At 31.2% G+C, this 13,223-nt stretch overlaps 1 protein-coding gene across 2 annotated transcripts in view; it reads left to right on the plus strand.

Annotated features, from left to right (window-relative positions):
• TENM2 (teneurin transmembrane protein 2) overlaps positions 1 to 13,223 on the plus strand; it is a 3,550,639-nt gene that overhangs the window by 564,451 nt on the left and 2,972,965 nt on the right. The gene's annotated exons all lie outside the window — the stretch shown is intronic.

Below are 13,223 nucleotides of genomic sequence, written 5' to 3' on the forward strand. Positions count from 1 at the left end.
CTTTCTTGTGCTTAGTATAACTGGAAATTTACTCTAATGTTTCATGGAAATGTGAGACATAAAACGATAGCTATGAAAACTTCACAGAATGTAAGCTGGTACTTAAATACTTAATAATAATAAATAATTCTGTATCTCAAAGAAATAAAGAAGGACTGCAATCATATACTTCTAAGTGAATTTTCTTCTCTGTCTGAAGCTTTCTAAATAGATAGTACCTTTGAATTCCTATTAGGCTGTAGAAAAATAAAACCATCATATGAAATATCAATGTAGAAGTCATAGTATAAGTAACAACGAAACAATAGCAATAACAGAACAACAACAACATCAATAAAGTATTAGTAGATTTTTTTTTTTTTTTTTTAAGTATTAGTAGATTGAGGGGAATTGTGAAATACCTGTTTATTTTTTAAATATATATATATATATATATATATATATATATATATATATATATATATAAACATTTTACTTTAAAAAGTTCTTATGTCTTACCTGACATACTCTCTTTGGAAAATGTAAGCTATTATCCTGAGGAGATTTACAAGACATTAGTATTTGAAAATATTAATTATTATGTTTAATGTTTTAACTTATTTATTAATGAGAGATGCACAGAGAGCCAGAGACAAAGGCAGAGAGAGGAGCAGGCTTCCGACAGGAGCACAATGTAGGACTTGATCCCAGGACCCCAGGATCACACCCTGAGCTGAAGGCAGACACTCAACCACTGAGCTACCCAGGTATCCCTGAAAAGAATAATTAGAAACATCTATAACATAAGGAAATCTGAGGAAAAACTAAAGAAATAAGTGTTCTTTTAACCTCTGAGAGTTGGTAACTGAAATTGAGCCACTGCAGGGCACATTTAGATCCTTAAAGTTAAAGGAAGACAAGAAAAAATAAGATTGTCATAAGATAAAACACAGCCATACTAATTAAAAACTAAGCTTAATTATTTATGCTTTTTTGTACCTTAACATAAAGTTTGATTTATAACATGAGACCTATTTGATTGCTCTGTAACAAATTCTCAACATAGCAAACGTGCTAAGTCAACAATCTAGTCATGTATTCAACATATAAATATAATAAACTTCTTAGGAGAGAAAAAACTTAGTCATTTCTTTAGTAAAAGAAAACTTATTCTATCTCCTTTCATTTAAAGGAAAAATATAAATTTTTTCCTGTCTTTTTTTTTTAAATCAATGTTTTGTTGAGGAACATTTCATAAAATACCTTGCATAGTCATTTGAAATCTATAAATTCAGTCTGCTGTTGTTACTTTTATTTACACCACAGAAAAGTTACAGGTATTTTGTGGTGGGTCAGTAATTTGAATAATGAGACAAATAAAGGAAAATACAAGAAATTAATACCTAGTGGATTATTTTATTAGTTGGCAGCAGTTTTTAATAGTAAAGAGAAAATAAGATGATATTCTTGTATATTATCTAGCATTCAAATAAATATTATTATGCTATCATTATATTTCTTTAAAATGTTTTAAAAGACATCTTAATAGATAAGTGTAAATGCTTTATTTGATGCTTTTGGAAAAAGAAGATAAATTCTTAGACTCAGCAAAATAAACTGAGTACATTAAAATATTTCTTCTTTCTCTAACCTGTATTGAGGTGATAAAGGAAGAGATTTAGGATCATAAAAGGAATAGTAATAAAGCTGAGGTCCTAATTTACTTCCCAGTTTTATTTCAACTTAGTTCTTCATTGCTATAAGGCACAAAAGTTATTGAATTTTACTATATTCACCTCACGCTGGTTTCCTATCAAACAGAATATCAGTGGAACACCTCTGCTGAGCTCCCTACATGAAATTGTCCTTTTGTACGTCTCATAATCGGCTGCGATGTGGCCAAGCATCTGGCAGTGACAAGCAGACGTCTTTGATTTATTGGCTAATATCACCACTTGTTAGTGGATGGTTGAGCAGGAGACTAAAAGAGCATAAAATCAGAGAGAATAAATTATGAAGGCACCGAACTGTGCCATTATAAACCCTTCCTTGTCACAGCTGTGACATCTCATAGGAAATGGAGGATGACAGCAGCGTTCATTCTTCAAAGGGCCAATACCTTATACTTGTGATCCTGACCATAAATAAATAAATAAAGCAAACAAACCACATAAGCAAGTCGAAACTCATATATGAAATACCTTCCTCTCAATAGAGCACTTGGGTTCCAGTTTTCTTTTTACTTTTGAAAGTAGTACAGAACAAAGCCAACTTCGATTAGAAGCATACACTAGGAGAGCTCCAGGATATTAAGTACATCTGTCGTGTAGACTAGAACCTGAAAAACTCAGGAGGTTAACTTACTCCATATTGCTTTTCCCTTTTAGTCTCCCTGAGGAGCTTACTCTTATTTAAATTGGTTACCCAAATAGTGTTTTAGTAAGTCAGTTTAGCCAATCCACATATACTACAAATCTCTGCCTAGGAAAAGTCTTTAAGGTTGCCTACCTTCAGGTAATATCTAGTAAAACACTGTTCCAGAATAATTTAAAATTTGAATTGGCCTTTTAGGTTAGTGTAATTTGTTAAAGTAATCACGACACATCTGAGAATAAAAATTTGTTAAAAATGCATAGTAGTAATAAAATTACTATGCACTAGTGAAGAGAACATACATCTTAGAACTTGGAGTCGTTTCTTAGATTTTCATCCTCTAATATATTACTACATTAAAAAATCTAATCAAGTTTCTTTGAAATATAACATTTACTTTATCCTATATTGAAATTTTAATATCTTATAAATTCCGAATTTAAGTAAGATTAAATCAAAGAAAAGGCAAAGTAAATGAGTATATCCTTCACTTTCACAGACACTGTCCTGTCTGCATATTTTGATTAATTCATTCCAAGAGTCATGAAAGGATAACTTTTGAGTTCAATCTTATACATATTATTCATAGGGAAAGAACTATGGAAAGGTGTTGTAAGGTGATATTTAGCATTGTCAAACAACATGTCCAGAGAACTCTAAGAAAATATATTTTATGTTATGTGTTTTATTACCAAAATAATAATAATAATAATAATAATAATAATAATAATAATAATAAAATACATAAGGAGGACAGGGAAAAATGTTTGGAGGTAGTGGCTGTTTTTATGGTATAGATTGTGGTGATGACTTCATGAGTGTATACTTATCTCCATATTCATCAAGTTGTATTTATGTATATAGAAGTTTTATGTGTCAATCATTCTTCAATAAAGTGGTTTTAAAAAGTCAGTGTGAACAGAGAAATAATGCATCAGAAGAATAGTGGGAGACAATGCTAAAAAGACAAATTGAAGCCATATTATCAAAGGATCTGTCTATCATAAAGTATATGAAGTCATTTATTACTTTATCATCAACCTTATTTTAGAAAGGGTTTATTACTAATTACAAAGACATAAAGTACAGCAAAATGCAATAGATCAAAGGTAGGCTTGAAAAATAAAAATAAATATAAATTTAAAAATGAAGCCAAGAATAAAGCTAATACTGAAATATAAACCACAAGCCTCTTCAGGTATTCTAAAGATGGTTCATAATCTTTGCTCAAAGCTTTTTATCAACTATCATAAAAAGAGAAATTGGATTAATTATAGTAAGACACGCTAAACATTGCAATAGGAAAAAAGAATGACATTTGTAGGACAATTTTATATTACTTCATATTTTCTTATTATATCACAATAAAGTATTGAATTGAAACCAGGCAATTCCATGGCAGTAAGGTGTAGTAGGTAACTAAAATACTGACTAGATATGTGGAATAGATGATTGTTCTTTTTTTTTTTTTTTTTAATTTTTTATTTATTTATGATAGTCACAGAGAGAGAGAGAGAGAGAGAGGCAGAGACACAGGCGGAGGGAGAAGCAGGCTCCATGCACCGGGAGCCTGATGTGGGATTCGATCCCGGGTCTCCAGGATCGGGCCCTGGGCCAAAGGCAGGCGCCAAACCGCTGCGCCACCCAGGGATCCCTAGATGATTGTTCTTATATAGTCATTCCCACTTTTTTGAATAGAGCCAAGATTTACTTCCAAGACTTTCAAATTATTTCTAAATTTATTTAACAAGAAAAAATATTTCTATCTATTTTTAAAATTTATCTTCCACATTTATGCAATCACATGAATGGGTTTTTACTCAGGTTGGTGGGTACATTTGATATACTATGACAGTATGTAGTCATATGGCATATGAAAGCTCACTTTGTTGTGTACTAATGGATCCTTCTAAAAATGATCATCTTACAGGAAGTTGAAACTGATATTAAGTTAGAGGACTTTGTAACCTCTGATTAAGAAGAAAGTGTCCATTAAAATCCTGCAGTTAAAAACACCAACAAAGATACCTGAATCAGAAGGTGATTAACTCTATAGATAATTCTAATCTATAACCAACTTTCCAGATAGTTTCAAAAGTCATGTTTATTTCCACTTCCTAGTGATTCTCTTCTGCCTCTTTTAGTGCTAGATTAATTATTGGCTTCATATGTCATTTTAGCTGTAGGTTAAATCTTATTTTGGAGCAAAATTATAAATTATACGTGTGGTCATATTATATGATATTGTAATCATATTATAATATATAATGATATAATGCATAATATGATAATAGTGTATTATGTATATAATACACACACACATATATATATACACACATATGTATACCTGTGATAATTACCAGATTATAAACAATACTTTTGCTGATTTGATTTCCCATAAAGCAGCTAATTTAAAAAATATATTTATATATTTACATATAAAGATGCACATAAACCTGTATGTTTGGGATCCCTGGGTGGCGCAGCGGTTTGGCGCCTGCCTTTGGCCCAGGGCGCGATCCTGGAGACCCGGGATCGAATCCCACGTCGGGCTCCCGGTGCGTGGAGCCTGCTTCTCCCTCTGCCTGTGTCTCTGCCTCTCTCTCTATCTCTCTGTGACTATCATAAATAAATAAAAAAATTAAAAAAAAAAATTAAAAAAAAAAAACCTGTATGTTTAAAATATTTAAATGACCAAATTATAAATTTTACATTTTTACATAATTTGTAGATAATACATTTATATATAATAGTATTTTTGGATTATGTACTATACTTTGACTATACTTTGACTATACATACTCGAGTGCTATGTGTTCTATACACATTATTTTAATTAGTCTTCACAAAGTATCTGAAAGTAGGCATCATTTTTCTAGTTGTTCAGAAGTATGAAATATCTAATTAATAAGTGGAGGAGTTCAGATTCAAAATTGATCTCTTAAATTGAAAGTCTATTTTTTTTTTGGCAAATCATTCTTTTCTCAATAATAAATTGAATGATGAAGGATGCTAAAAGCCTAAAATGTTATTATTCCAATAATATAACTTTAAAAGGAGGGGTTGCATGATATCGTTGTAAAATTTTGTGAATTGAATTGAGCTGAGACTCCCTGCAAAATTTCTGTTTTGGTTTCCTGGGTGTATGGAAAATGCATATGAATATTTTCTCTCTTGGGTGTTATCCAGTCTTTAACAAAATGTATGGATGTTTAGTTCCTTTATGTGAAAAGGAATAATCTTGTCTATAAATGAGCCTCAACAATCCACAGGGTGTTCTCAACATTTTCACACGTAATGAGAGAGTGTCAAAAATATACTTTCAAATAAGATGAATTTTTTGCATTAGAGAAAGCAGCAATAATGATGTGGACAACTTTTCTATCAGTCTTAATTTCTTTGGTTTGAGGTGACGCTGCAATTAAAACATTACTGAGGCAAATTCTCAATGGCTCACCACTAGACAGTTCTTACACACTTGAGTGGGTACAAGTGTAGCCATGTGCAGCCATGTGTGGTAAATCTGTCAGAACTAACAGCAGGGGCTCTGATAAGAGTCCTCCATCAGTAAGTCTACTTGATAGCTCAAGGTCTTTAAATTGTTATTATAACCAGCACCTAATAGTAGGACCAGTATTAAGATCTCATATTTCCTCAGTTGTGTTTCTGAATTTTCCATAAGTTTATCCTATCTTAGTTATTTAAGATCATGTTGTAGTTTAGACCTAACACCAGCCATTGTCAGAGCTTAAGTATTTTTTCTCCCTGGCTGAGAGGGAGAAATGTGGTATATGAAAGAGGGTATAAGAAACTGTTTTTCAAATATGACAGCATTTTTTGTGAGAATAAAAAACAATAGACAGTTTCCCATTCATATTCAGTAATCATAACACACAAGCTCATATTTTACATTAAGCAAATAAGTTACAAATAACTGATGCTAAGTTTCCCAAATCTTTACTTGAATTATTCTACTAATTTCAGTATAATCTGGTTTTTCTGCTCCAACCAGATTGGCCTAACACCACACCTCCATCTTGCTTGACAGTGCCTCTGGTCTATTTCAAGAGTTCAGCTCTTCTTTCCTCACCATATCCTTATCAATGATGTTTCCTGGCCCATGGTTTTAATCTGATCCACATCAGTATACCATTGAAAGCAGATTATTAAAAGTTACTTTTTCATAACTTTTACTCATTGCCTGGCATCATGGACTTTTTCCTCAAATTTCCTGCAAAGATAATGCATCCTTTCTTACTAGTTTCATGATTTTGAAGAATTAACATATATTCAAATTAGGCTTGCATATTATGAAGATTATGGCCATCCAGTAGTTCTATAGTTTATACCAAAAATAGGCATTTAATTCAATTGTAAATAGACCCATGCTATATAACTATATAATTTCAAAATGTGTGTGTGTGTGTGTGTGTGTGTGTGTGTGTGTGTGTCTTTGTTGGTTTGGGTGAATTTTATTGCCATTTCTCATTTACTAGTTTTACTACTTCAGTAATTATGTCAGTAGTTGCAAATGCAAAAGCCATCAGGGACCAGGAAGGTAAAGTAAATCACTAAAAGCAGAAATATTAAAAAAGCCACAGAGCAAGCTCAAAATTAAGTGGCAAAAGATTCAAAACTGCAATGTTGAAATGTAATAGGGAGTAGTGGACACTGTAGAAGTAAAGAATGCATGCCCTTCTCAAAGTGCTCCACTCAACTATTTATTTTTATTGCTAAGTGTAGTACTCTATCACTTTTTCATGCATTTACTTGTTGATGGATACTTGGGCTATTTACAGTTTTTGACTATTATTAATAAAGCTACTATGAGTATTTTTATATAAACAAGCAAACAAAACACACACAAAAACAATGCTCCAATCTGTATGATATCTGCATATAATGATCAAAGAGTTCACGAATATCTTTTTATACTATATTTGCTCTTCCTTCTAAAATGGACACAGTGAAAAGTTGAGTAGGGAGTGAGGGGAAAGATTATAAGGTAGACCAACTATATTACAGTTATAGGTCTATCATTTGTTAGTTTTCTAACATTGCATAAGTCAACTGATTTTTCCAGACTTAAAGTTTTTGTTATTGTCATTATTGTGAATTGTTAGATTGGATTGGTTGTTTGGTAAAATTAGTATATTATACAAGATGGATTAGGGAGTCTTTCAAAAGAGTAAAATGTTAAAACTGTAGGTGAAATGATGAGAACATTGTTTAGAAAATTGTGTGATCCTCACAATGCACTGAATGTTTATGAAATGTTTTAGATTGAGGGGTTTGAATGAAAACTTCCAAATATCTGCTATTGTGACTTTAATTGATTTAATGGGAATAAATTGAGATATTATATCATTTTGGAGTCATAATCAAAAAGAAGTCTCACAGTTGAAATTGGCAATAACATAATTTCACTTGTGTTTTCACTATGCATAGCATTATTTGGTTTTCCTCTTTAAAATGTGGTATTGGCAATGCATAGTAGATGGAGTGTCTCCAGTTTTAATCACTTCACTTTTCATTTGAAAAGTAATTCATCATGAGAAGTCAGTGGGGTATAGAGAGCACTAATTGCAGCAAAATATCAAGGACAGTTTTCCTCTGTCTTAATTAAACATTAATGAGTAAACTTATTTGCAAATGCATGCTGTAGGGATGGACTTGTCTATCTACGTTTGGTAAATACTGACATTAGGTGTCAAAATAAAGCACGTTAATTGATTTATACAGGATTAGTTTAAAAAGATTGCACCTGGCTTGACATTTTCCTAGGTTTTATAGAGTAGTTTCTGATAAATTATTTATAAAGAAACTTTTCTTGACCTATCGTAATTACAAGAGAGATTGTTTCCAAACTAATCAATTTCGTATAAATTTGACTTGTCAACCTAAGGAATTCTGTAGTAGACAATGAGGAATTAAGTTTCTTTATATTTTCACATTGAATATGTGGGCAAGTGACTTTTTCCTTGATTATTAGAATTATTTTTATGATTTTAGATATGTTAGTTTTTAAATTAATTTTTATGAATGTATTCAAGGTTTTTTTAAATAGCATATTATTTTAAATACTTCACTTGAGCTATAATCCAAAAGCATTAAACAAAATTGAAAGCAGAGTATATTTAACTCAAGCTTCAAATTTTAAAATAACGTTTTAAGTAAACTTTCCTTTGATGGCTGAGAGTGTATATGACAAGTTAAAACAGTAAGAAAAGGCATAAAATAAAGCATTTTGTCCTTTATGTTAAGTTGTTCTGTAGATATCAAAATAATTTCCCCAAATAGTCTTTAGTTAGTTGGTGTGTTATTTTGACCAAATTTCCCTATATTCTTTTCCAAATGATTCCCCAGCAGTGTTTATTTTGATAGGATAGTTGAGTAGTAATTTTGAAACCTCAAAAATTATAAGTGATATTTAAAAATAACTATACTTAATATCAAGTGCTTCTCATTTCTTACATAAGAAGAGAAATTACCAATAATAGAGTTCAGACCTTTCAACAAAATTTTCTGTAGGCCAATGTAGCAATTAATCAGAAAATGCAAAAAAACTGTGCACACTGTTTTAAAATATTAGTATGATAGTATTTTTTTAAAGGGAAGAGAAAAAATCATTTATTTTTTAGCATGGCTTATAAACTCCTCAATTTACTCTGTTTTTAATAGGACTGTTAAATTTTACTCTAGATTCTCTTGGAACTCCCAGTTTCCCAAACCATATGGCTTGATGCAGAAAAAAAATTGGCTTACAGTAAATAGTGGAAACACTTCACATTTTTCCACCTGTGAAACTACTGAAGTGTTATGGTGTACATTTTTAAGGTTATTAGAACCAGGTTTTTAGTAGGCTTTATTTTCAAGACTCCTTTTGTACTTCTGGACAACTTTATTGCCACATTTGAAAATAGTAAAATGGTCCTACCTTCATCTTCTGAATCTCAGACTTGAGAAGAATTTCATTTTCAACTTGAGATTAAAATTATCATAATATATCAAAAATATCATATATGCTTTTAACTTTTTGGAGCAGGAATCTCTATTTTAAAATTGTAAATACAGAATTCTCCCCCTCACTATCTAGAAATCATGAAAAATAGAAAAAAATAAGTAGAAACTAACACCAAATTCATCTTTGAAAAGAGATTAAGAAATATCTGAAAGCATAAAACAGAAAACAGAGGTTGAGTCTTCCAAAGCAATCACGGTCAACACTGATGATAATGTTTTTGATACATTATAGTGAAAGGAAACTCTTGACTACAATTATCATAAAAAGCCACACAAATAAAAATTTAAATCCTGACAGACCCTGCAGTATAGAAACCATGTTTCTTATTTGCAACAATGACAGTGGGGTCCTCTGGGTGATGTAGGAGTTTAACTGGATTTGATTTGGTTGGTTCTAAGCACAAACACAGGAGGTAGGGTGCTGAACAAGGAATCAAAAAGCTAAGACTTGCTGATAATAAACTCTTTTGGTGGTGGAAGTTAAGAAAGAAACTTAGTGAACAGACATGTGAGAAGACAGCTCACACTCGTCACCAGTAATAAACTTTAGACTTGCCTGAAGCATGAACATAACTCATTCTCACATGTAAAACAAGAGTAATCAAAATGAATCATGAATTCTATACAAATATAGAAAAAAAAGGGAGGATGTGTGTATGTGTGTGTAAAAGATGGAGAAAGAGAGACAGAGACAGGGAAGAAAAGAAAAAGGAAGGAGGGGAGGGAGGGAAATGAAAAAAAAAAAAAGTAAACATTAACTATAAAGAATGCTAACCAGAAAAATGTTACCATGGAACAAATCAAATGCAGTCATGTATATTTCAATGAATTAAAGCAAAAAAACACATTCAATAGCATAATGGGTCCATTGTTTTGATGTCTGTTATAATGATGTACTCCATTTACATATGCATTGAGTCTGTGTCTAGATTTCATTTTCTATTCCATTGGACTGTTATCCTATTCAAGTACCAATCCCCAAAATTACTTAATTATAGTAGCTTTAAAGTAAATATGATTGAATGTTGTTATGATTACCCCCTACAACACACACACACAAACGTACACACATACACCCACACTGTATTCTTCTTTTTCAGGAGTTTACTAAGTATTCTGTTGGTTTATTTTTTTCATTTGAGATTTATAATCAACTTGTTAAAACCTGGAAAAAACATAGGGTATTTTTTTTTAACATATAGTATTATTACTGGATGATACTGAAGTTATAAATTAAGCTAAGGAAATTGACATTTTTGTACTATCGGGTCCTCTTTTCCAGGATCTAGGTATATCATTCTTGGTGTTTAAATATACCTTTTATGACTTTAAGGAGCGTTTTGGAAGCTTCTTATTAGGGTTTATGACTGTGTATTCTATTTTTAATTGAAATGTGCCTTTTTAATTATTTTATTATTTATCTTACATTTGAAGGTAATTGATGTCATTACGTTTTATACCCTGCTATTTTACCAAATTTTAAAATTATCTTTTGTTGTTATTTATGGGCTTTCCACGTACATGGTCCAGTAATCTGCAAATAGATACTTTGGCTAATACTTCCAAAACAATGTGTAATAGTGGTGAAGATAGTGGGTACACTCAAGTCTTGTGCATGACTTTACTGGATACCTTTAATATTGTTCCACAAATAAAATACTTGCTTTGGAACTGAGATACACAAATTTTATTATGTGAATGAAGTATTCACTTATTTCTCTTTTTCTAAGTTTTTCTTTTTTAATTGCGGTATAATAAACATGTATTAGTTTCAGGTATACAACATACTTATTTGACATTTGTAGACATTTCAAAATGATTATGATTTATCACCTTACGAAGCTAATGCAATAATAATAACTGTATTCCCAAATTATACCCTACACTCCCATGACTTATTTATTTTATACCTTGAAATTTGTTCTTCTTAATCCCCTTCACTCTTTTTGCCACCCAGCCCCTCCCCTCTGGCAATTATCATCTCTATTCTGTACTTACAAAGTCTAGATTTTATTTTGTTTCATTTTTTAGATTTTATGTATAAGAGAAATCATACACTTTTTGTCTTTCTTTGTCTGACTTATTTTACTTAATATAATACCCCCAAAGTCCCTCCATGTTGTCACAAATAACAGTATTTCATTTTTTTTATGCCTGAGTAGTATATATATTCCATTGATGGACACACTTTATCCATTCATCCATCTTGATGAATACTTTGATTGATTACATATCTTGGCTATTATAAATAATCTGGAGTTAACATAGGGATGCATGTATCTTTTTAAATTAGTGTTTTTATTTTTTGTATAGATACCCAGAATGGAATTGCTGGGTCACATAGTAGTTCTATTTTTAATTTTTTGAGGAAGCTCCATACTGTTTTCCAAAGTGACTGCACCAATTTATATTCCTATCAATAGTGTATGAAGTTTCCCTTTCTCCACATCCTCACAAACACTTGTTATTTCCTGTCTTTTTGATAATGATTATTCTGACAGGTGTAGGGTGATATCTCATCATGATTTAATTTGAATTTCATTGATGATTAGTGATGTTGAGCATCTCTTCATGTGTCTTTTCTTCTCCTGTGTGTCTTCTTTAGAAAAATGTCCATTCAAATCCTCTATTTACTTTTGTCATTTATTTTTTAAAGAGATTTTTGTTACTGTTATTGAGCTGTATGAATTCTTTACATATTTTGGATGTTATTCCCTTATTAGATATCTGATCTGAAAGTATCTTCTTCCATTCAGTAAGTTGCCTTTTTGTTTTGTGGTTGGATTTCTTTGTTGTATGGAAACTTATTAGGTTGATGTAGTCCCATTTGTTTATTTTATCTTTTGTTTTCCTTGCATGTGGAATCAGATTTAAAAAAAAATCATTAAGACTAATGTCAAGAAGATTGCTGCCTAGGATTTCTTCTAGATATTTATGGTTTTAACTCTTATATTTAAGTCTTTAATCCATTTTGAGTTAATTGTTGTATATGATATAACAAAGTGGTCCAGTTTCATTCTTTTTTGTATTGCAGTCCAGTTTTCCCAGCACCATTTATTGAAAAGACTGTTCTTTCCCCATTGTCTTGACCCCATTCTTGCTTCCTTTGTCCTAAATCAAGTGACCATGTATGTATGGGTTTATTTCTGGTTTCCTTATTCTATTCCATTCATCTATGTGTTTGTTTTTATGCCACTGCTCTATTGTATCGATTACTATAGCTTTGTAGTATAGTTTGAAATGAGGGAGTTGTAGTATAGGTTTAAATGAGGGAGTGACATCTCTGGCTATGTTCTTTCTCAAGATTGCTTTGGGTATGTGAGGTCTTTGTGGCTCCATATAAATTTTAGGTTGGATTGTCCTAGTTCTGTGAAAAATGCCATTGGAATTTTGAAAGGGATTGCATTGAATCTGTGGATTGCTTTGGGTAGTATGGATATTTTAACAACATTAATTTCTCTGATCCATGACTATGGAGTATATTTCCATTTATTTCTGTCTTCCTCAATTTCTTTAATCAGTGTCTAATAGTTTTGCATGCACAGGTCTTTCAGCATCCTTGATTAAATTGATTCCTAGGTATTTATTATTTTTTTTTGTATGATTGTAAATGGGATGTTGTCTTAATTTCCCTTTCTGCTGGTTACATATTGCTGCCTACAACTGCAATAGATTTTGTACATTATTTTTGTATTCTGCAACTTTAGTGAACTTACTTATTAATTTCAACAGTCTTTTGGTGAAATGCTTGGGGTTTCCACATAGTGTCATTTTATCTACAAATAGTGACAGTTCTACTTCTTCTTTTCCAATTTGAATGCCTTTTATTCTTTTTCTTGCCAAATTGC

This window comes from Vulpes lagopus, chromosome 3 (assembly GCF_018345385.1).
Source record: "Vulpes lagopus strain Blue_001 chromosome 3, ASM1834538v1, whole genome shotgun sequence".
NCBI classification, from domain to species: domain Eukaryota; kingdom Metazoa; phylum Chordata; class Mammalia; order Carnivora; family Canidae; genus Vulpes; species Vulpes lagopus.